Genomic DNA, 22,786 nt, shown 5'->3' with positions numbered 1-22,786 from the left:
ATTTCAAAAAAATAAAACCTCCCAGAGAAACCCTTAGAGATGTGAACAGAAAGTAAATCAACTGCCTGGACTACGCCCATCCTGAGTTGTGCCCAAACACTTTAGAGTTAACCTCAGCCTTCATACATTGCCCTATTCCAGCACAGTGTTCTCCTAGGTCATAGAAATAGGAGTATTTTTCTCCAAAGAAAAAACAAATTGAAAATTTATATCTCTCCCCTGTCACATCCTAATCTCTTAAGGAGCTGAAGCAAAATATATGGCAGAACTAACGCTGGGCCCAGTATTTTTTTCCCTATGTATGCCGATCTCTAACTGCAGCAGTAAAACTTTCAAAATCGAATGACCCTTTTTATGTGTACTTTTATTTGTCTTGTATTCCAGTTGCAAAGAAAGTCTATAAAACAGTTGCACTCTGTAACTTGCAATATTCAATTCGAGTTGTCAAAATAATGAAGGAATGGCAGTAGTTTAAAAATAGATTTGTCGGTGACCATTAGACTAGGTAAGAGAACATCATTATTGAAGGAAACCACACTAATAAATAAAATTTATCTGGACATAATTTCTAGACAATGAAAAACAGTTCAGGACATTCTATTTTGAACAATTTGATTTCTAATTGAGTGCTTTCTAAGATGTTGCTTAACATAAAAAATTAATTCATTCAATTAATTAAAGATATTTTCCAATATTCTGTATCTTAAAGTTTAGAATTTTATTTTAACATGCCTATAATCTTTATGAGATAAATGAATGGATAATGTTTCATTTAATTTTAATTTCTCAGTAAGTGACTACATTGTATGATCGGCAAATAGCACAATTAGGAACATGTCTATAGAATGTAATGTGAGCAAATAAAACCCACACAAATTAGTGTGTAGCACAGTTCACCTACACGAGCAAAGTCACAACCATACTGCATGGTAGTCATAAAAATTAAGTAATTTATAACACTGACTCAATTTCAGATTATGTTTATGCATCAAAAAAACATGTGTGCAGTTTCCCTTCTTAGATATTCCTAGATAGTTCCGTTTGCCTGTGTGCTTGCTTTTTTCATTTGATCATTTACTGGTTGGGATACAGAAGCTCTGACCACCTATCTCAACTCTGACATAAAGTTTTTGCTGACCTTCTCTTTATCCGTGAACTTTATCAGCTGACTGAATTAGCTAATCCTTAAAACCACTTCTAGACCTGTGATTCTAGATCTAGAACAAGAATACTTGATTAGACCATAATGTCTCCATCTTTCCCGACTATAAAATATTAGGTTTTTCAATACTTCATGCTCTCAAATTCTTACAACTGTAGCTAATACACAGTTTATCTCTCAGAAATAAGTACACACTCAGCAGCCAGCTCCAAAATGACCCCAAATGATCCACACCCCCAATATTTACAACCTTGTGCTGTCCTATCTCAAAACAAATCAAGATTAGTCCTGCGTGATGGGATGAATGGGCCAGAAGTGACAATGTGTGACTTCTGACAATTAGGTCATAAAAGGCACTGCAGCTTTTGCTTTGGCTTCTGGGATCACATATTCTGGAGGAAGCCAGATGCTATGTGGTAAGAGCACCCAAGCCACCATGTGCAGAGGCATTCAGACAACATCCTGGGAATGTGCATCCTCAGCCAGAGCAGAACCTTCAGACAACAGCAGTCCTCTGACTTCCATCACATAACCCCAGTGAGAAATTCCTGGTCGAGTCCTTCCTGAACACCTATCCTAAAGAATATGCAGTGAAAAAAAAAATAAAGAGGTAGGTAGGTAAATAGATAAATCTTTAAAATCTACAATAGGATAAAAAGACCTGATTTAGTTTGTAAAATTTCTCATGTAGATATAGCACCATTATATTTAGTCTTGTTCCCAGTTTCTGTTGCAAAAACTTATTGATACTCATATATATATGTATATATATATATATACATATATATATATTATTTACTTCTTTGACAGAGATCACAAGTAGGCAGAGAGGCAGGCAGAGAGAGGTGGGGGGAAAGCAGGCTCCCTGCTGAGCAGAGAGCCCGATGTGGGGCTCGATCCCAGGACTCTGGGATCATGACCTGAGCTGAAGGAAGAGGCTTTAACTCACTGAGCCACCCAGGCACCCCTGATACTCATATTTAATAAATAGTTCTTGAAAGAATTTAGAAAAAGAAACAATATTGCAAAATTTGGAAAGAAAACCGGAAAAATGCTATTGTTTTTCCTAACTTTCAGACTTCAAATCCATATATAAAATACTCCATAATAAAGAATGCACAGTGATAAGAGTCACAGAGACAATGATTTCTATCAATTCTGCTCCCTGATACATCCCTAGTGCTAGCATTCCCAGATACACATTAGTCATTCAATCAAATTACGGAATGAACTCATAATATACATATACTTCTCTTATGGGAAATATTTGAAACATATTTATAGCTAGGTTACTCCTCTAGAAAGCAGAGTACCTAGAGGAGATCTTTTAGGCACTTAATAAAATTTATTGAAATAATGAAAAAAAAAAAAAAGAATATGCAGTGAAATAACAGCTTATATCATGAAAGTTGGAGTAATTTGTGACATAACCACTTGGAACTGGTATACACGAACACAGGGAACTTTTTCTTTAGATGGTGGTGGGAACAAGAGAAAATTATAGTAGGCAGGAGACAAAATACATTCCTAGGTTATCAATTCTTTATTACTCTAAAGAAAATAAGGTAGATCTTCCTTAGTGCAAATCTGACAAGTAGATGTAATACATATTGAAAACACACTAGTCACCTTCATATTCTAACATATTTTGAGATATGTGTTTGCAAAGAGAAATCATAATCTCTAAAATGCACTGTTTTTTTTGTTTGTTTGTTTTTTAAATATTTTATTTATTTGACAGAGAGAAATCACAACTAGGCAGAGAGGCAGACAGAGAGAGAGGAGGAAGCATGTTCCCTGCAGAGAAGAGAGCCCGATGCGGGGCGCGATCCCAGGACCCTGGGATCATGACCTGAGCCGAAGGCAGAGGCTTTAACTCACTGAGCCACCCAGGCGCCCCTCTAAAATGCACTGTTAATCTTCAGGTACTCAAGGTGAAATGGGAGAGGGAGGATTTTGTATAATTGTTCCCAAATCTCCCTCCAGCACAACCACCAGACACAACTCTTACACATTAAGGACAACTGCAGTTGGGATTCTTTGACTTTCTCAGCCTTCTAAAGGAAAGTGCTTTTGTTCTCTGGAATTTTCAAATCGCATCATCAGGAGGAAGAGGGAGGGGCAAAGAAGGTAAAAGTCAAATGGAACAGGGTATGTCAAAGACTCCTCAGGAAGTCTGGAAGAAAAAGGTGTGATGCCAGGTGGGTTGTGAGAAAAACCAGAAAAAGAAAAACTTGGGAGGATGGGTGCTTTGTATTGGAACTGTCTTTAGTGTTCTTCAACAAACCTAAGCAAAAAAATGGGATTTATTGCATTGAATTATTTTTGCCCAGTTGAACTGTACATCTCTTAATGCTGTTATTCCAGCCCTCCATGCTTTATAAATTCTCAAAACAATAAAAGTAAGAAAGTATGAAGTGCAGTGGAGGCAGAGTGTTTGAGAATACTGCAGGAGGAGCTGCCAATGGTTCCAGAGGCATCACCAGGGGTCACAGAAGGCAGGCGATTGCCAAACCAGGAGTGAAGCATCTGCAGTGTATGGAAGTAGAAACTCCAACCAGATGAGAGTAGATGTGTGGAATTGGGGACAGGCAAGGACAAGTCTGGAGAGGGTTTGTGTATTTTGCCTTTTTCTTCTGACTGATGGTTCTCAAACATTGGCCCACGGAGCAATTTCATCAAAATTCCCAGGGTTAGACTCTGAGCTCATCAAATGCATACTGAACCAACATCTTCAGAGACAAAGAGTTCGACCAGGTTAGTGTCATGGGCAATCCAGATTGGGACTTCTGCTGAGGCAATGCAATGTTACTAGACTTTTGAACATAAGAGCAGCATGATCAGGGATGTTTTTTGGAAAGTTTATTCTGGATTCAGTACAGATAACAAGATATAGGGAAAGGACTCAAGCAAGCTAGGAAGCAAGGAAGGAAACTTCTCAGAATTTCTGATGGTAAATAATGAGGCCAGGAACTAAAGTAGTCATACTGGGGATGTAGATAGAAATGGAAAAATATTGCTGGTTTAGAATCAACAATTGTTTGGGGCTAATAGGATGTGTAATTTATATATTAAGTCTTCAGGGACCCCTTCACTGAACTCCAAACCTTTTATGTCTGGCACTAACTAAAAGTCTTTTAAAGGGAAGAAATGCTTTTAGTTTATCTTTATTGAAAAAGGGCTTAAATCTAACCATGACTGGTTGAAGAGACACAGTGCAAATGATTCACAGACATACAAATTTAACTAGAATATCAACTAAAATGTGTGATAAATTGACATTAGATTATTTCTCCTTTAAGTGAAAATTGATTACAAAGTAAGAAGATGCTAGGAATAATAAACATATATTGCAATGATTTTGTAATTTTACCCACTAGAATAAAGAGAAGTTATGTTGATTTGAAGAGATATTGATTACTAATATGGCACATACCATCTTCTTGAGCTCAAAATCTAAACCTTCATTTAAATTAAAAGTTGATTTGGGGGCACCTAGATGGCTTAGTCGGTTAAGTATCCAACTCTTGATTTCGGCTGAGGTCAGGATCTCAGGATCCTGGAATCGAGCCCCTCATCAGGCTCCTTGCTCAGGTGAACCTGCTTTTTCCTCTCTCTCTGCCCTTTCGCTGATTATGCTCTCTCAGTCTCTCAAATAAATAAGTAAAAATCTTAAAAAAAAAAAAACAAAGAAACAAAAGTTAATTTTATGCAATGTTAGGCATTTACAGGCTAGAATAATATCTGAATATCTTGAGCACATTAGGAACAAAGACCTTGCCTTGCTTTGTTCTCTGTGCTGGAATGTTATTTTTTTTTAATTAATTAATTTATTTTTTCAACAAAACAGTATTCATTGTTTTTGCACAACACCCAGTGCTCCATGCAATACGTGCCCTCCCTACTACCCACCACCTGGTTCCCCCAACCTCCCACCCCCGCCCCTTCAAAACCCTCAGGTTGCTTTTCAGAGTCCATAGCCTCTTATGGTTCGCCTCCCCTTCCAATTTCCCCCAACTTCCTTCTCCTCTCCATCTCCCAATGTCCTCCATGTCATTTGTTATGCTCCTCAAATAAGTGAAACCATATGATACTTGACTCTCTCTGCTTGACTTATTTCATTCAGCATAATCACTTCCAGTCCCCTCCATGTTGCTACAAAAGTTGGGTATTCATCCTTTCTTTCTTTCTTTTTTTTTTTTATAAACATATAATGTATTTTTATCCCCAGGGGTACAGGTCTATGAATCGCCAGGTTTACACACTTCACAGCACTCACAATAGCACATACCCTCCCCAATGTCCATAACCCCTCCCCCTCTCCCAACCCCACCTCCCCCCAGCAACCCCCAGTTTGTTTTGTGAGATTGAGAGTCATTTATGGTTTGTCTCCCTCCCAATCCCATCTTGTTTCATTTATTCTTCTCCTAACCCCCTAACCCCTCATGTTGCATCTCCACTTCCTCATATCAGGGAGATCATATGATAGTTGTCTTTCTCCAATTGACTTATTTCACTAAGCATGATACCCTCTAATTCCATCCACGTCATCGCAAATGGCAAGATTTCATTTCTTTTGATGGCTGCATATTATTCCATTGTGTATATATACCACATCTTCTTGATCCATTCATCTGTTGATGGACATCTAGGTTCTTTCCATAGTTTGGCTATTGTAGACATTGCTGCTATAAACATTCAGGTACACGTGCCCCTTCGGATCACTATGTTTGTATCTTTAAGGTAAATAACCAGTAGTGCAATTGCTGGGTCATAGGGTAGTTCTATTTTCAACATTTTGAGGAACCTCCATGCTGTTTTCCAGAGTGGTTGCATGTGCTGGAATGTTATTACCTACTTATCTTTATTCGTCTACTTATAAGACACTTACAATGTATGCAGAATTTCTCTGAATACTAAATAAATACGTTATTTCTTATAAAGCTTCACACATTTGGTATTAGCAATTGTTACAGCTTCTCCATTTTACAGAGGAAAAAACTGAGGCACTAAGAAGTTAAGTAATTTGTCCTGACTCACACAGCTGGCAAAGGGCAGAGATGATTTGAACCCAGGCAATCTGTGCTCTCAGCCAATTTCATATATATGCTCTATTATTATTGCTGAAAGAAAGAAAGACAGAAAGAAAGAAAAGAAAGGGGAGGGAGGGAGGGAAGGGAAGGGAAGGGAAGGGAAGGGAAAGGAAAGGGGGAGGAAGGAAGGAAGGAAGGAAGGAAAGGAAAGATGGCAGGAAGGAAGAAAGGAAAGAAGGAAGGAAGACTGATTCATTTCATTACCCATACAGCCATTAAACAAATACTTCGAACTCCTATTTTGTACCAGGTCCTACATTCTACATTACTTTGTAGTATGGTCGTATCATAAACAATACAAAAATATCCATTAATGATGATAGGAGCTGTAGAGCAGAATTTGCCTGAGCTAAATCTGTGACACTATTATTCTGCATGCCGAGTCCATGTAAATTGTATCCTCCAGAGCCTTTTCTTTTATTTCATTAACTTGAGGGTAAATTATTGATTTTCTGGGTTTACTTTTTAAAGTACCCAAAGTGAACCCTTGGCCATAAATATTCGAAATCAATGCTGACTATTAATAACAAAATGGATTACCTTTTCTCTTTAAAGGAATCCCAAATAAATAAATGGGTGGTGTTTAAGAGACTAGAAATTTAAAAGACGCCATGGTCCACAAAGAGCTGCACTCAAAACAATGACTTTTTTGAGGAAAGAAAAATCTAAAGATATAGATTTATTTACTGATCTGATTAACATCCCCAAACTATAATGGATGTTAAACAAGTTGTAGGCAACACAAAAGACATTATATTGAGATATCAGAATATAATTAGGATGTTCCAGAAATGCCCATTATGAGTAGGGAAATAAAACTCCAGTTCTAAAAACCTGAGACAGGAGCATTTGCTTGGACTTCAAGTTGGCTATTTTATACACAGATGATGAAGGTATCTTTCAAAAGATAAATATAAAATCCACAATCTGGTTTGCTGAGAGAATTCTTAAGATCTTGTCTTCCATTTAATCCATAGAGCTCTTCACTTACATCTCAGACCAATTTTTATGAGCCCTTGTGTCTGTTAACAATGAGTATTAGATTGTAAATATATAGGAAGATAGTACTCAGCAATATATTAGACTACAGAGAGCCTAGAGGACAATGTTATCAGATATGTGGTAAATAAAATTATGCTTGGATATCATCTTGTTGTGACTATAAATTTACAACTTCAGTGCCATCTCTCATTGGGGATTTTTTTTTTTTTTTTTTTTGGACCATTGCCTCATTAAAACTGCTCAGCTGGAGGAGTGGAAAAACACATTTCTTTTATTTCCCCTGGAATATTTTGGGTTACCTTTTTATCTGCAGAACTTTAAAACAGAGTCTCTCACTACAATGAATATGAGGTAGCAATTTAGTACCTGGTCTACACCAAGAATTATTTATAACAACACTGAATAATGTATAAGTTTTGACTGTGACAACAGTGAGATGACTTTGGACAACTATAATGAAGGAACATTATTACAGAGGAACACCTAAGAAGCTTGTGAAAGAAATTCCAGTCTAATAGAGTTATGAAGAAGTATCAAATATAAATGAGTTAGTTAACAAGAACAGGAGGAAATACTAGGTGCTTCCAGGGTTAGGGAGGCGGCTTGCAGCGTGGGTGATTTTATTCTTTCCTGTCTTTATTCTATTGTGAAATGCTGCTGACTGATCACCCTTTAAATTAGATCAAACCAGTTTGAGATTTAAACTTAAGATGGACCTAGGGATTTTGCTAACAACAAGTGGGTTCGTAAAACTCCAACATCATTTCCAATATTGTTGCTCAGAAGACTTTTTTTTTTAAGTCATAGTCATATCCTCTCCTTGAGAAATGTTTTTTTTACCTGAATTTACCACTGGAAGAGGTATAGTTGTGATTTATGCAATTTAGAATTGGAAGTTAATACTTTAATATTAATAATTAGAAACACATTAATATTTTAAAATTATTTTAATGTGTTTAATACTTTTACATTAATAATTAATACTTTTAATATTAAGAAGTCATTACAATATTCAGTCAATGGCTTTAAAGCAGACAGTAGATTTCCAGATCCAGAACTAACAGAATGAATGCAGATTTCTCCATCAGACCCCTATCATTTCTCTTACTTATTCGCAGGACCACACAGATATTATTGACTCTCTAAGGTCTGTCTGTAGACGGTTTGTGGAGTTTAACATGAGAACAAATTAATGGCTTTCCAATTTCTTTCCTTCTGTTCACAACTAGAGTTTTACTCCTGGTTTCTCTTCTCTCTCTTTCTGAATTCACTGAGCATAACTTAGAAGGAATTCCTACCTCTTTTTCTTCGTTAGCAACGCCTCTTCTGTAGATTTTATTTTTTCCTGAAAGGAAACGACTACACTACCACAAAGTCTCACGGCCATTGTAACTCCTAACGGAAAAAAAAAAAAAAAAAATGAAGCCAATTCCAATGAGAGAAAAAATCCACAATACCATAATACATGTCAGATTTGTGGGGTGAAAAGTTAATGCTATTTTTGACATCTAATACATTGACTGAATGATTTCTTTTACCTCTAGAATGCAGATGCAGAGCTTGATACAATATCATTAAAACTCAATTTAAAATCAATAAATTGTGGATGCTCTAAGCCAGGTCTAACCTACGCTTTGAATCAAAAGGCTTCGTTACAAAGCTAATCACCTCAGAGCGCAACTCCATTGCGTGCTTTCCTTTCACACCCAGGGAGCAGGCATGAAAATCCCAAATGGAAGAGATATACAAACAGGTTTCAGTATGCACACACTGCTACCCTGGGGCTGGGTATGTTGCATATTTGTGTACACAGTATAGGAATGTGTGCGGAGCAAGTGGGGATTACAGCTGAAATACAGCCTAACTAAATACACCGCTACAGGAAAACTTCACAGGAACCAACTAAGGGTGCAAAACACCTTTTAGAGTGTGCTTCCAGGTGAAATGCCACGACGCTTTCTAATTATTACAATGTAAAAATCATTAAATAAATAAATTGAAACAAGTTTATTTTCCTCCCTGATGCCCAGCAACAACACACAGGCTACCGATAATAGCCTTTTTCTGTTGTCACTATTTAGCAACTTTGAGCCAGTTTTTTTTTTTTTTTAAAGCAGTCCACCCTCTCCGTTATATTCTGCTATAAAACCCAGCCCGATACGGCACATCAGAGTACAATTCCCCCAAGGTTTTATAAAAGATCATTAATATGAAACATTAATGCGAAGGACCTTGTAGGCCTTTTTTGGTTAAGAGTTTAAATCCATTGACTTGTAACTGGCTTTTAAAATGACATTTTCCCTGGCTGCCTTCAATTCAGTCCAAATTTAAAAAAAAAAAATAATAAAATAAAAAGATGCCAGATGTCATGAGGCCAATAAGCAGGTGGGCTGAAGCTTCTGTACCAATTCAAACTGGCACCGCATCAAACCTGGTGGGTATAACCTTTAATTCACTGCTTCCCTGGCACCAGATCTAGTTCCATCTGCTCAGCCTTGCTAAGCTGTGCTTGTTTCTGTGCAGGGACGATGCCAACAATGCAAACTGTCTCCTACATGTGCAGGGAATCATCAGTGCAACTCGTTTTTCGAGACCCATATGGTGGCATCTGCGAAGGCACACTGTCAGCATCGCTGCCTTACCACCCTTCGAGTTTTAAGAATGGGAGGAGAGAACGCCAGTTTGTAATTCACTAGAGAGAGCCAGGAGGAAAACTTTTCCCTTCCTTCTGAGTGCTTTTATTAGCGTGTTTTGAAGAGAAGACCCAAGGTGCTGGAAGAGGGAGAAGGACTCCGGGAAGACCCTCTGTGAATGTCATGCCCAGAAATGGTCCCCTTGCATCCTTACTAAAGAAGCCTCGGTCGTCACAAACCGAAGTCCTCCCCATCCTTGCACCAGCACTCCAGAAGCTCTCTTTTAAGAATTCTTTCTCAGTTCCATTAAGACCGCAAATGCTAAGTTTTAAATAGATCAGGGGGTGGGGGTTGGGGAGACATCGCGTGTTTTACCAGAAGATAAATGAAGGTGGGAAAACAAATTTGTTTTATCACTGTCTATGCTCGGAATGACTTAGATATACTGAGTATTCTTGAACTATGGTTTTGTTGTGGTGGTGGTGGTTGTTTATGAAGAATGACCCTTAACCTACTTACTCATTTCATATTATTTCCTGAGCGCTGATGAGGTGATCTGAAGGAAATTCACAGGCACACATCAATTGTGCTTTGTAAAATGGTGGGAAAGGCATAAACTGCAGGGTTCATCCAATTGCCTTAGAGCCCAAAGCTCCCAAATGAAACAGTGAATTTTCTAGATTCATGTCTACTGACATTTCCCCACTCTGTTCCATATCTCAGTACAAATGCTCAGAGTCTGACTTCCAGCTGCCTTAGGACAGGAATCCCTGATCAGCACTCTACTGCTAAACAGACAAAAAAAATGTGGATTTGTTAGTTTGCTTGTTTATTATCTATTTCTCATACTGACCACAATTTCCGTGAAAAGAAGAACTTTACTTAGTTCACTATTTCACACCTCGCTTCTGGCAAGGTATCCAGCACATAGTAGTTAACCCAACAAATACTTATTAAGTAAAGGAACTTATAAACCCAGAAAATTCTGTTTTTAGGTAGTGTAAAAAAAAACATATATGCCATATATTCCAGAATATATGAGATATACCAAATATGGGCTAATCCAACCAAATTAATGTGGCTATTAATAAGTAATAATATACCAATAATACTATTCACTGAACACCGACTTTAAGTGAAACATTATGCTGAGCACTTCACATTCCTTATTTTATGATTTCAGCAGCCCCAACAGTTATGAATCTGGTCCCCATTGTACAGATGAGAAAACCAGTCCTGCAAAGTTTAGCAGTTAGTAAGCAACAGAAGCAAGAGCCAAATCCAGCTCCGACTCCAGAGTCTAAGCTTCTAATCAGAACATTAAAAGGCCTTCCCTCTATCAAAATATTTGGTAAATTCAGCCTAAATCAAATGGAAAAAAAAGTGTCAGACAAATAGGTTTATGTTGCTACCATATGTTAGGTATTATTCTGAAAATTTTCTCTCTGACAATCTATTGTTATCATTATTAGGTTAATGATTTAGGAAAGGTATATGTTTAACCTTTTATTTGTTTAAAAGGCATTCATATCATATCTATATGAAACATGCATATCTCACTAAGAATCTTAAAATTCACAAGTCTAAAAAATATAATTCTCACTCTGTTAACACCCATCTCTGATGGTTACATTTCTGCATATATGGGAACTCTTGATTGCTGTATTAGTGATCTCAATACCATCTGGCAAAATAAAGATCTTGAAATACAAGGCAGAATCGTTTAGGGAAAGGATCATGATAATTGTAGTGCAATATTTATCACACACACACACACACATTTAAGAATGTTAATTCACCTGATAAATGTTAACAGCTGAACCTAGGAAGAGAATACCTTTCCTAAACATTAAATTATTGAAAAAAATCTTTATTATCACTGATTTTAGTTGTCACTGTATTCATGAGATAATTTAAGTGGCACAACCGGAGCCTGATGATATTGTCTCACAAAAAGAAATATGTCCCATAAAATCATAGTTACTATAAATATGCACCTACATAGATCCTGTCTTTAACCTGTAAGGATCTCTTTGGGAACTTTACAATTCTCTTCACTTTGATTAATTCAACCCATCCTCTTCCTTACTCTTCATCTCTACCCTACTTTAGTCCATGTACATGCACATGCATGCACACACACATGCACAAACACACACACACACACACACACTTTTTTTCTAGAAATAAAAGGAAGGAAGGAAGAAAAATAACTTAATGTTAGCACCTACTCATAGGCAGCATTTCCAACAGAAATTCAGCCAAGATTCCAGTCTCCAAGTGCATCTCTTCTCAATCAGAGTCAGAGGATAGGGAGATTTTAAAAGGCAAATGGATTATGAAAAAGTAAAATTTAAATAGTAGAGCACAGACACTGCATGCAGAAAGGAGGTCTCTGTACATACAATCATACGAACACACACTCTAAATGAATGCTAGTGACCATGGGTTCTTTAAGAATATGGCTAATCTCTCTGAAAAACAACCTGAGGGTTTTGAAGGGTCAGGGGTGGGAGGTTGGGGGAACAGGTGGTGGGTAATGGGGAGGGCATGTTTTGCATGGAGCACTGGGTGTTGTGCAAAAAGAATGAATACTGTTACGCTGAAAAAATAAATAAAATGGAAAAAAAAAAGAATATGGCTAATCTCTGGCTGCAGTAACTTTTCTAGTTCATTGAATTGCTTCAAGGATCAAATACGATAATGGATATGACACTGCGTTGGCATGCGACACAAATGTAAGGTGACTTTTTATAAGCATTATTATCATTCCTTATTGCCAGCCGTGGCCCAAACACTTCTGTCAATACAACAGGGACAGGCAAGACGCTCATCATCAGGAAAGTCTGACTCCAAATGGCAGATGCCTTGAAAATGACCACTTTGCACATTTAAGTTCCACTTCATCTCACACCCTAGCTGCCAGGTCAACTGACTTGAGCTTCATAAACCTAAATCAGCACATTTTGGTTCCCAGTGACCACCACCCTCATTTGCATTCAGGTAGGTCTTACAACTTGGAATCTGTTCAGAGTTTAAACCTCAAAGGAAAATCCCCTTGACTGAGATCCATTGGAGGAGGTTATATATCACCCCAGGGCAGTTTCCTAAGATGTTAGGACTGAAAACATAATCCAGTTTAGAAGCACTTTCCTCCCTTCTAACTCCCAGCCTGAGCCTCTACACAAGACCATCCAGGCTATCCACACAAGTGAGAAGAAATCAACAAGCTTCTCCTCTGCTCTTTCCTCTAGCCTTGGCCACACTATCTTTGCCTTCCCTGACCTTCCAGGGCCTATTTCCCCCAACTCCTTCAGTCTCCTCAGATAACTAGGCATGTAATGGCACCGGCTCTGTCCAGTTCCAATACAGAATGAGAACACACTCACTAATTAAAACATTGTAACAGGAACGTAGGCTGAAAACTATGTACTAGACCCAGTGTCCAAGTACTTCACGTATTTCATCCCCATAACAAACCTGTTTGATAGATGAGAAAACGAAGTCTTGAGGCGGTGAAGAGGCTTGTTTAGTGGCAGAGATGGGATCCAAACCTGGATCTGTCTGATAGCCATGCTTGAGCTCTGGGACCCAGGGCTAGTGCTGTACAAACTGGGAAGATGTGGTATACTGAGAGGTCAAGAAGCTTGGAATCGCGTGACATATCCTGCAAGACTCTTTTACTGGAAAACTTCTTGTGAAAAAAATTTTATATCAAAATAAACAGAATGCATTATGGAGTAGAAAGCCATGAGGACATGAATTTTTAATTTTAAAAATGCAAGATTTCAAGTAATTGCATGCATGTCATGGCTATCTTGTCATAGAAGAAGCTTTCTGCCCTTCAATCTGCCATTTGGGGTAGCCCGGTGAGGGGAAAACAGACTGTGAATACCATAGGGCCCCCTCAAGCACCCTTAATTAATTCCTCTGTGAACTAGTGTTCTTCAATCTGTCCACATACTGGTATCATGAGGGGTGTTTTTCTCAAAAAATACCCATGTGTAAGCTCTACCCACAAAAAATTTGATTTAAGTGGTCTGGAGTGGGCCCAGACATCAGTATTTTTCAAAATCCTCAGCTAGGGTTGAGAATGATTTCACAAACAAAAAGCATGTATTACACTATTAATTAAATAAGCATCATTTAAAATGCTTCTCATTCATTTAATACATACTCTTGCATGCTTACCTGAGTGGGGCATTGTGCTAGGTACAGTGGTGTTGGAACAGTACAGCAACTGAGGTCTAAAATGTGCATCCTGTAGGCCTGAAAGATTATAATTAATTGAGTTGTCTTATTACTTTTCATTGCCTTGTTTCTGGCCTCATATAGATTGTCTTCAATAATAGTGTGAATAGACTCTTTTTATAGCTCTTATTTCTACCTGGTGGCAAATAAAATGGTAGAAGGAAGAAAGAATTCCATCCTAATGTCATCAGGAGACAAAGTTATTATAGGATCAGTCTAGATGAAGGCAGAATAGAGGCAAAGGTAACAGGGAAAATGTGGGGGGGGGGGAAATGTGACAGAAAGGAATATGGATCACCTGCTAAGAAGGTACCCTACTGAATTCTAAATTCCGCCAGGTCAGGTGTTGAAGGATTGCTAACTACACTGAAATGAAAGACACTGATTTTAAGTACATAAGACATTTGTCCCAAACCAATGATTTCAGTGGTGACACTCAGAGTGAGAACAAGGACAAGCATAAGATGAGGATGGGGGGAAAGAGAGAGAAAATGAGAGAGAGAGAGAGAGAGAGAGAGAGAATGCATAGAAAGACACCAACTAAGGAATTATAAAAGTCTCTTGTCATTTTAAGAATTGGCACTTTGAGGTCATACTGAAAGAAGATAACGCTTGGCTATTGAGATTGGGGAGTTTCTAGTTCCAGTTTCCAGCATTCATAAACAGATATTTTGCTGGATTTTGATGCATGAGTTTAGGACCCATTCCACCTGCCAGGTGTCTGTTTCCAACTGGGGATTTGAAGCGGCCCAGTTAATTTGAGTAACACATGTAATCCAGGCATTTAAAGGCATCCTTGTGTTTCCTTATAAGTGATGATAACTGCTATAATCTTTGGAGCATCTTTATGTGTGGAACACCATTCTAAATGCATTTTATGGATTAAACCATTTGCTTGTCAAGCTGTTCCTAGCTCGGGGTGTCATGCAGGTGTGGTCAGATGGTGGCTGGACCCGGAGCAGCTGGGAGCTGGCAGGGCTTCTCTCTCCTCAGTTAGCCACAAAGATTCTGCATGCGGTCTCTCCACGTGGACCAGGTTGGACTTTCTCAGCAGGGCAGCCTTGGGTTAGTGGCACTGCTTACATGGACACTTGTGTACCTACACGGGGTTTGGGGTCACATGCGCTTTCATTCGCAAGCATCGCAACTTTCACAGCCTCACTTCCAACACATTCTCTTGGTTATGAGCAAGTCGAAATCCCACTCAGAATTAAAGAAAGGGCAATTAGGCTCTACCTCTTTCTAAGAAAATGGCAAGATTCTAGCATAGCTTATGACATTGTTGTGGCCTTTTTGGAAAATACAATCAGTCACAGATAGATACAGATATGGGTACGTAGATACAGAGGTTTGAATCTATTGAATGTATCAATCTATTGAACCTGTATGTACATTACACACACACACACACACACACTCTCTAAGTTTTCTCAAAGTGTGGTCTCTGAAGATCCCTTCCAGTAACAGAATCATCTGAGTGGGGGCAAAAATGGTTTGAAGGACATGCTATGCTTCCACGCCATCACTGTTTTGTATTTCATTTCCTTTAAATTGCAATAGATTTTAGTCTCACTCTATCTGCAGCAAAGTGTATGACTGCGGTACAATAAAAATTATTTCCAAGTGACCCTGGCAGCTCAGGCTGAGCTTCTTGGATAATAGTATCAACCCTGCCCACTCCCCCACCTTCTAGAGAAAACTAGATGGGATTGAATCCCACCCCATTCTCTCCATGGTAGAGGTTGCACCTTAACTTAGTATTTCACAGAATCAGTGTTTTCTTTCTCCCTAAAGGGTAACTATAATTTTCCCCAAAGCCTCAAGGTTCCCAGGTTGACTACCCTTTATTACCAGACAATGCCTATAAATAACTGGCACCCAATACTTTGGGACATTTCGCTATTAGGCAGTTTGCATGTCCTCATCACACTTACTCTCAACCTTAGAGATCACTGGGAAAAAAGAGCCTTGTCCTGGAATACAGATTCAAACCATACACTGCCTCACTCGTAATAATCCAAAATTAGGCCATCCTTTGCTCTGGCCCACTGTGATGTTTCTTCTCCGGAGTTCTTTAGAATGCCCATTTATTTTTGGAAGTAGGAAATTATATACATTAAGGTTTGCAGATTCTAACATTGCTCCTGTACAAAGGACATATGTAAGAAAATGAAAGCGGACACTAAAAATCTGGGTATAAAACTGAAAAATAGTGGCTTACTTGTTTGTTACCTCATTCACCTTGACAACTGGCAGTCACATTATACCTAGATGTTTCTTTACTAAGTGGATTAAGGGGCATCTAGCTGGTTCAGACAATAGAGCATGTGACTCTTGACCTCAGGGTCATGAGTTCAAGCCGCATGTTAGGCATAGAGCTTACTTTAAAAACAACAACAACAACAATAAGTGGATCGATTATATATTGCAAAATTATTGGTATTAATATTAGAATTCTTTACTTGTAATTCTCTCAAATTTGATATGTTGATGTGTCTGCACATCAGAAATTGCAAATTGTTTGCTGGACAAATGCAACTTACAGTTATGTTCCTGTGGCCTGTAAACTTCTTAAATATTTTATTTAATAGCCACGATATAAACATGGAGAGATAGCTTTAAAAATCAGGTTTCTAGTTTCTCTTTAAAAATCATTGGAGCTGGCCTCCCAAGGCTCATGTTGCTTTTGGCCAATTATCAGTTTGTTGATGGTGAGTAGCTGTTCTCCTTGCACCTGGCTGCTGGCTAATCTGCTTTACTTATTTTGCATAACCTCCTTGGCTCCTGAGGGCATTAAGTTTGAGACACTTAATAAATTTCATATCTAAAATATTCAGCTTATCAAATGATGGATAGTAATAAAGGTTGTATTGTAATTGGCATATCTATTGAAATACGGAGGAGCAATGGAAAATGTCAAGAGAGCTACTCAACGTACAATCATCCAAGAGTAATAGTAGAGCTATTTGGTGGTAATTTATCTGTCAACCTCAATACATACCTAGGATCAGGAAGGGAGATAAAGAAGCATCTGAGCACACTGAAAATATGGCATGAAATTCATGCAATAGAATTCATGCACTTTCCTCATATGTGGGTACCCTAAACCCTCATTCAACACTCATTTACTCTTATTTTAGATCATGCAAGTAGAAAGCTTAGAGTGACAAATATCCTACAAGTAACCTATAATCCTATCACATAGAATGCAGTATGCTATACCATCGAGGCAACTGCATGCAGACTTTTTAAAATATTGGTACTGTGTCGTATATGTATGTATGTATACTACATATCATCTTTTGTAGGATTTCTTTTCAATTAATGCATCCTTAATTTTCCCCATTTTATTTTCTTTTACATGTTTTTTAATAACTACTGCACTCCACAATATAGATGCACCATGATTTAATTGGCATAGCTTTTCATCTTTTATTACTGTTGACATTATTTAATAAAAAACCTTGAAAATGGGGGCACCTGGGTGGCTCAGTGGGTTAAGCCTCAGCCTTCAGCTCAAGTCATGATCTCAGCGTCCTGGGATCAAGCCCTACATCAGGCTTTCTGCTCTGCAGGGAGCCTGCTTCCCCCCACCCCCCACCACCACCTGCCTCTCTGCCTGCTTGTGGTCTCTCTCTCTCTCTTCTTAAAAAAAAAAAAAAAAAAAAAAAAAAAAAAAAAAAAAAAAAACCTTGAAAATAAATTTTCCGTCTATATTTATGACTATTTTCTTAGTAATGTATGAACATAAACACTTGGTATAAAGTAAAAAAAATTGGAGATTGCTCATTCAAATGATTTGGATACTTATTTTGGAAAGACCTCTTATTTTGTTTGGGCTACTTTAACCAACTACCATAGATTGGGTGGCTTATAAACAACAAACACTTATTTTTCACAGTTCCAGAGCCTGAGAAGTCCAAGGTCATAGTGCCAGTCTGAGGATTGTTTATAAAAGGTGCTAATCCCATTCATAAGGGCACATTTTCATGACCTGGTCAGTTCTCTATAGTCCCACCTCAAAATACCATACATCGGGGATTGGGTGTCAACAAATGAGTTTTGGATTCCAGTTGTTACATGTTAGGTTTGTTTTTATAAATAGTTTTTATAAAAAGTTTTTATAAATAGTTAAGCTATGTTTTTTCTGTTCTAAGTGGTAAGTTTCAATTTTCTGGAGAAATCCTCACCAAAGTTCAAAATGTTATTCACCATTGATAACAGATAAATTAGATATTACTACTTATGAGATATCTCCAAATTATACATGTACTACTACATAGACTAGAAGGTATTCTGGTGATAGCATTAATAAGTATGAATCATTTTGGGAGACTCCCTAAGTATATCAATTACCTATTGCCACAATAATGCTACATTAGAAGTGACCACAAAACTGGGGCACCTGCGTGGCTCAGTCAACTAGAAATCCAACTCTTGGTTTCATCTCAGGTCATGGGATTGGCCCTGCATGGCACTCTGTTCTCAGCAGAGAGTCTGCTTAGGATTCTCTCTCCTTCTCCCTCCATTCCTTACCCCCACCTCAACTAAATAAGTAAATCTTTTAAAAAATGACCACAAAACTCAATGGCAAACAATAATAAATATTCATGAAACCCATGAAATTGTAGGTCAGAAATTTAGTCTCAGCTTGGCTGGGAACTTCTTATATTGAATGAGCTTGCTCACTTATCTGGTAGTGAGCATCATGTGAAGTCTCAGCTGGTTGGATTGTGGCTAACTGACTTTTCCCCATGTCTGTCATCTTCTATCAGACTCTCTGGTCATGCAGTCATGTTCCCATTGTGATGCAGAAGCAAGAGTATCAGCAGAAGCACCTGAGCAGGTACTTTTTCTAGATTCTTTGATCACATCCCATTGACCAAAGCAAGTCACATGGCCAACACCCAACCCAATGTGAAAAGACACAACAGTTACACAGTAATGGGTGTGGCTTCAGAAAGGTGTGGTAGATTTGGCCATTAATGAAATAAGTCTTCCACTCTATAGAAAACATTTGCACATTTTTCTATTTGTAGGTGGTTATCCCTGAGCTGGTGTTACTGTTAACACACTGTTCCAGTACACTTGAGAACCCATTAAATCTGGGAAGCGGCAAGTCTGATTCCTCTTCATAACTCCACATTATAGGGACAAACCAAAAAACTCTTGTATCCAAATGGAAAAAACATTACAGAAGAAACATCTATTGGGATGCAGCTGGACAAATCTGATATAGCTGGAGAAAATTTCTCTTGGCCTTAACTGACATGTATTCATTTCAGAACCAAAAATTGAAAAGAGCATCTGGTATTTTATAACGAGTCTTTGTTACAGTTTATTTTTAAGCTTGCATTTTATCATCCAACACAAAGTTAATTTCATACAAAACTAATTCCATGAGAGCATCAGGATGGATAAATGCTCATTGAGCCACTGAATGCTGGATTTAATCAATTGATATTTGAATTATGTCCTACAAATAGTAGAACTCTCTCTGTTTTATAATTCATCCAGACAGAAATGGACTACGTATGCTTTTTCATTTCTCCCCACCACAAAATTAATTTTTGTTATGGATAGGAAGAATGGGAGAAAAAAAGATATCATTATTCTACTCAAAAATACGTCGTATCATCTGGGAAGTCTTACTAATATAAGTTTGAAGAGAGTATTAGATAAGGAAACTCAGCAGATGAAAAGTAGAAGGCTGTTTAGTGGTAAAGGACACATCTTTTCTCTACAATCACCCATTGAGATAGAAAGATGGTAATGTTTTAGATGGGAAACAAATGTTGATATAACTTGCTTCATCATTAAACATAAAGACATAATTTATTTTGAACTTTAGTATGTGAACTGATCTATAATGACATTGTAAAAAAAAGCTACTTGTACATTTTTAAAATGTAAAATTATCATCATTATTATAAAAATGTATAAATATTGATACGTGATGCAACATGAACAAAACTTGAAACAATATACTAAATGAAAGAAGCCAGTCACAAAACATCACATATTGCATGATTCCTTTCATAAAAAATATCCAAAATAGGCAACTGTACAGAGACAGGAAGATTAGGAGTTGCCTGTGGCTGGAACAGGGAGCAGGAATGAGGAATGACTGCTAAAGGATACTGTTTCTTTGGGGGTTTAAAAGTGTTCTAATACTAAATCATCGTGAGATTTGCACAACTCTAAATATACTCAAAAGTTACTGTATACTTTAAATGGGTGAATTTCATGGTATGTGAAATATATCTTGATAAAGTTGTAAAAAATGTAAAATTGAGAATCTAGCAGATGGTAAGAGAAGAGGCAAACATGAAAAATAGTGGATGCAAAGATAATATTAATCATTAATTGGAATTATTCCACTAAAATTATATGAGTAATTTAAAATGAATTATAGTATCACTTAGATTTAAGTAAACTGAGCTAAGAATCATTTTCATCATTAGTCTAATGAAAATTAAATATATGGAGTTTAAAAAATGAGAAAAAGAGAAAATAGAAGATCATTGAAATATAATGAAGAAAAAAAAAGAAATATAATGAAGAGAGAGAGGTAAATTCCATGGAAGGAAGAGAAAGGATTTGAAAAAGAGAAAAAGATCAAACAGGGAGAAAAGAGGTCTGAGAGGAAAATAATGAGTTCTACCTGAGGATTCAAGTTTCCACAATTATTATCAGAATGAGGGCTGGAGTAAGACAACATTCCCTTCCCAGCTGAATTATCACAGCATAGCTTCTCATTTGTTTTAAATATTTTTTTATTGAAAGAACACATATATCTGTATTCACAAAAAATTTATGAGACAAATATAAGTAATATACCTAATCTCCTGATCATATAATGTGTCTATAGATTTATAGAACCCATCCAGCTCAGGAAGAGTTGACGAAAGAGAGCTAACGTATGGGTAGTCTCCAAGTGTAGATTCATTTCTCCATTTTTTTTTTAACTCTTCTTCAAGGTTCTCCCGTTTGTCTTTGTGATTCTCTAAAACAAATGAGATGCTTTAAGAGTCAATGCAGGCACTCACACACCTGATTACAGCAGCCACACCACAGGCACGCACATTGATCCCTGAACCAAAAAGCTGAGTTATGGACAGTCTGTTCTCACAACCTGCTTCAGTTAGCCTCAGAATACCCAAAGATTCTGGAATAAGAATTGATCTCTATCACATATCCTCAGTCACTTTTGTTGAAATCACATGCCCATGTCACACACAGCATTAATATTGAATTACTTATTTCTTCTCTGTCAAGCAACAGCTTAACCTTGGATTGACTTCTTAGCTTACAGGCTACGTAAAGTTATTATGTGACCGAGAAAAGCTGAAGTACATTCGCAGAAAGCAGACAAGGAAGGCCACCCATTCAATCAGAGCCAAGGAAACCGAATGACAGTTCATAGCTTACATTGTCCAAGGTGAAATCTCACAATCGTAGTCACTCCCCAATGTTCTGAGCTTCAGAATGCATTCCAAGAAAGAAAATAAGGTAGGTTAAGATGGAGCGTTCAAAGTATGCTAAATGAGCATCTGGGAACAATGACAAATCAACCCAATATGAATTTGTCCTTGTTTGAAACATTTTGAGTGTGATACACCCTGAAAAACTGCTGAGACTGATGTGAATAGTGGTGATACAACCTAGGAACTCATTCTGGAAAGTTCTCAGCACAAAGTGAGCCCAATCCCTTGGCATCTACACTGTTGACTCCTCTTAGCTCTTCCTATTCCTTCTACTCTTAGGATCCACTATACCTAGAGATGGCTTGATCCACTTTGGGAATATTCTTTTCTTACTTATTTACTTATTGCCAGAAGACACATTTTTGTTCACCACTTTACCCCATATCTCAAATAATAATAAAGACGTGTTTATGTTTAATGGTAAGAATAAGTGGTAAACATTTCGATGATGACATAAAATAAAAAGGACAGCAGAGAAGCTAACTTAGTAGTGAAGTTATATAACCATTCAAATTAATCCTTTCTTATTTTATAGAGTGTAAGATTTTGATTTGTTGCAATTAAACAGTGTATCTTTATTTGCATCAAGCTGTATTTATTTTAAGATTTGTTTATTTATTTGAGAGAGAGAGAGTAGGGTGTAGGGCAGAGGGAGAGGGTGAGAGAAAATCTCAAGCAGACTCCCTGATGAGCATGGAGCCCTATCCGGGACTTGATCTCATGACCCTGAGGATCATGACCTGAGCTGAAATCAAGAGTCAGTCACAACCGGTTGAGCACACAGGTGTCCCTAGCCAGATAAATTTATGCTACCAAGGTGCACTTGAATTATGCTCTCTGAAATACAAACCGTAGAAACATCTTAGGAATAAATCATTTGGATTCTAGGAAGCACCTATGAAATTTACATTTGCATAGCTTGATTCATATAAAGCATTCATTAGAAAATTAAACATGGCTTTACAGGGTAATACTAGTGAACTCTGGAACAGCAAAATAGAAAAATATAGTTCAGATGAAATGAAAGAAGAAAAAGTAAAATCAAATTTTAGATACACATGAGATATAAAGGAAATGTTACCAGAGTTATTGTAGAAAGAGTGACTAAAAATGTCAAGGCATTTTAGAGATAAATGGAATTATTAATAGGAAACCTTT

This window comes from Meles meles, chromosome 1 (genome assembly GCF_922984935.1).
Source record: "Meles meles chromosome 1, mMelMel3.1 paternal haplotype, whole genome shotgun sequence".
NCBI lineage: Eukaryota > Metazoa > Chordata > Mammalia > Carnivora > Mustelidae > Meles > Meles meles.
This window is presented reverse-complemented; position numbering follows the sequence as displayed.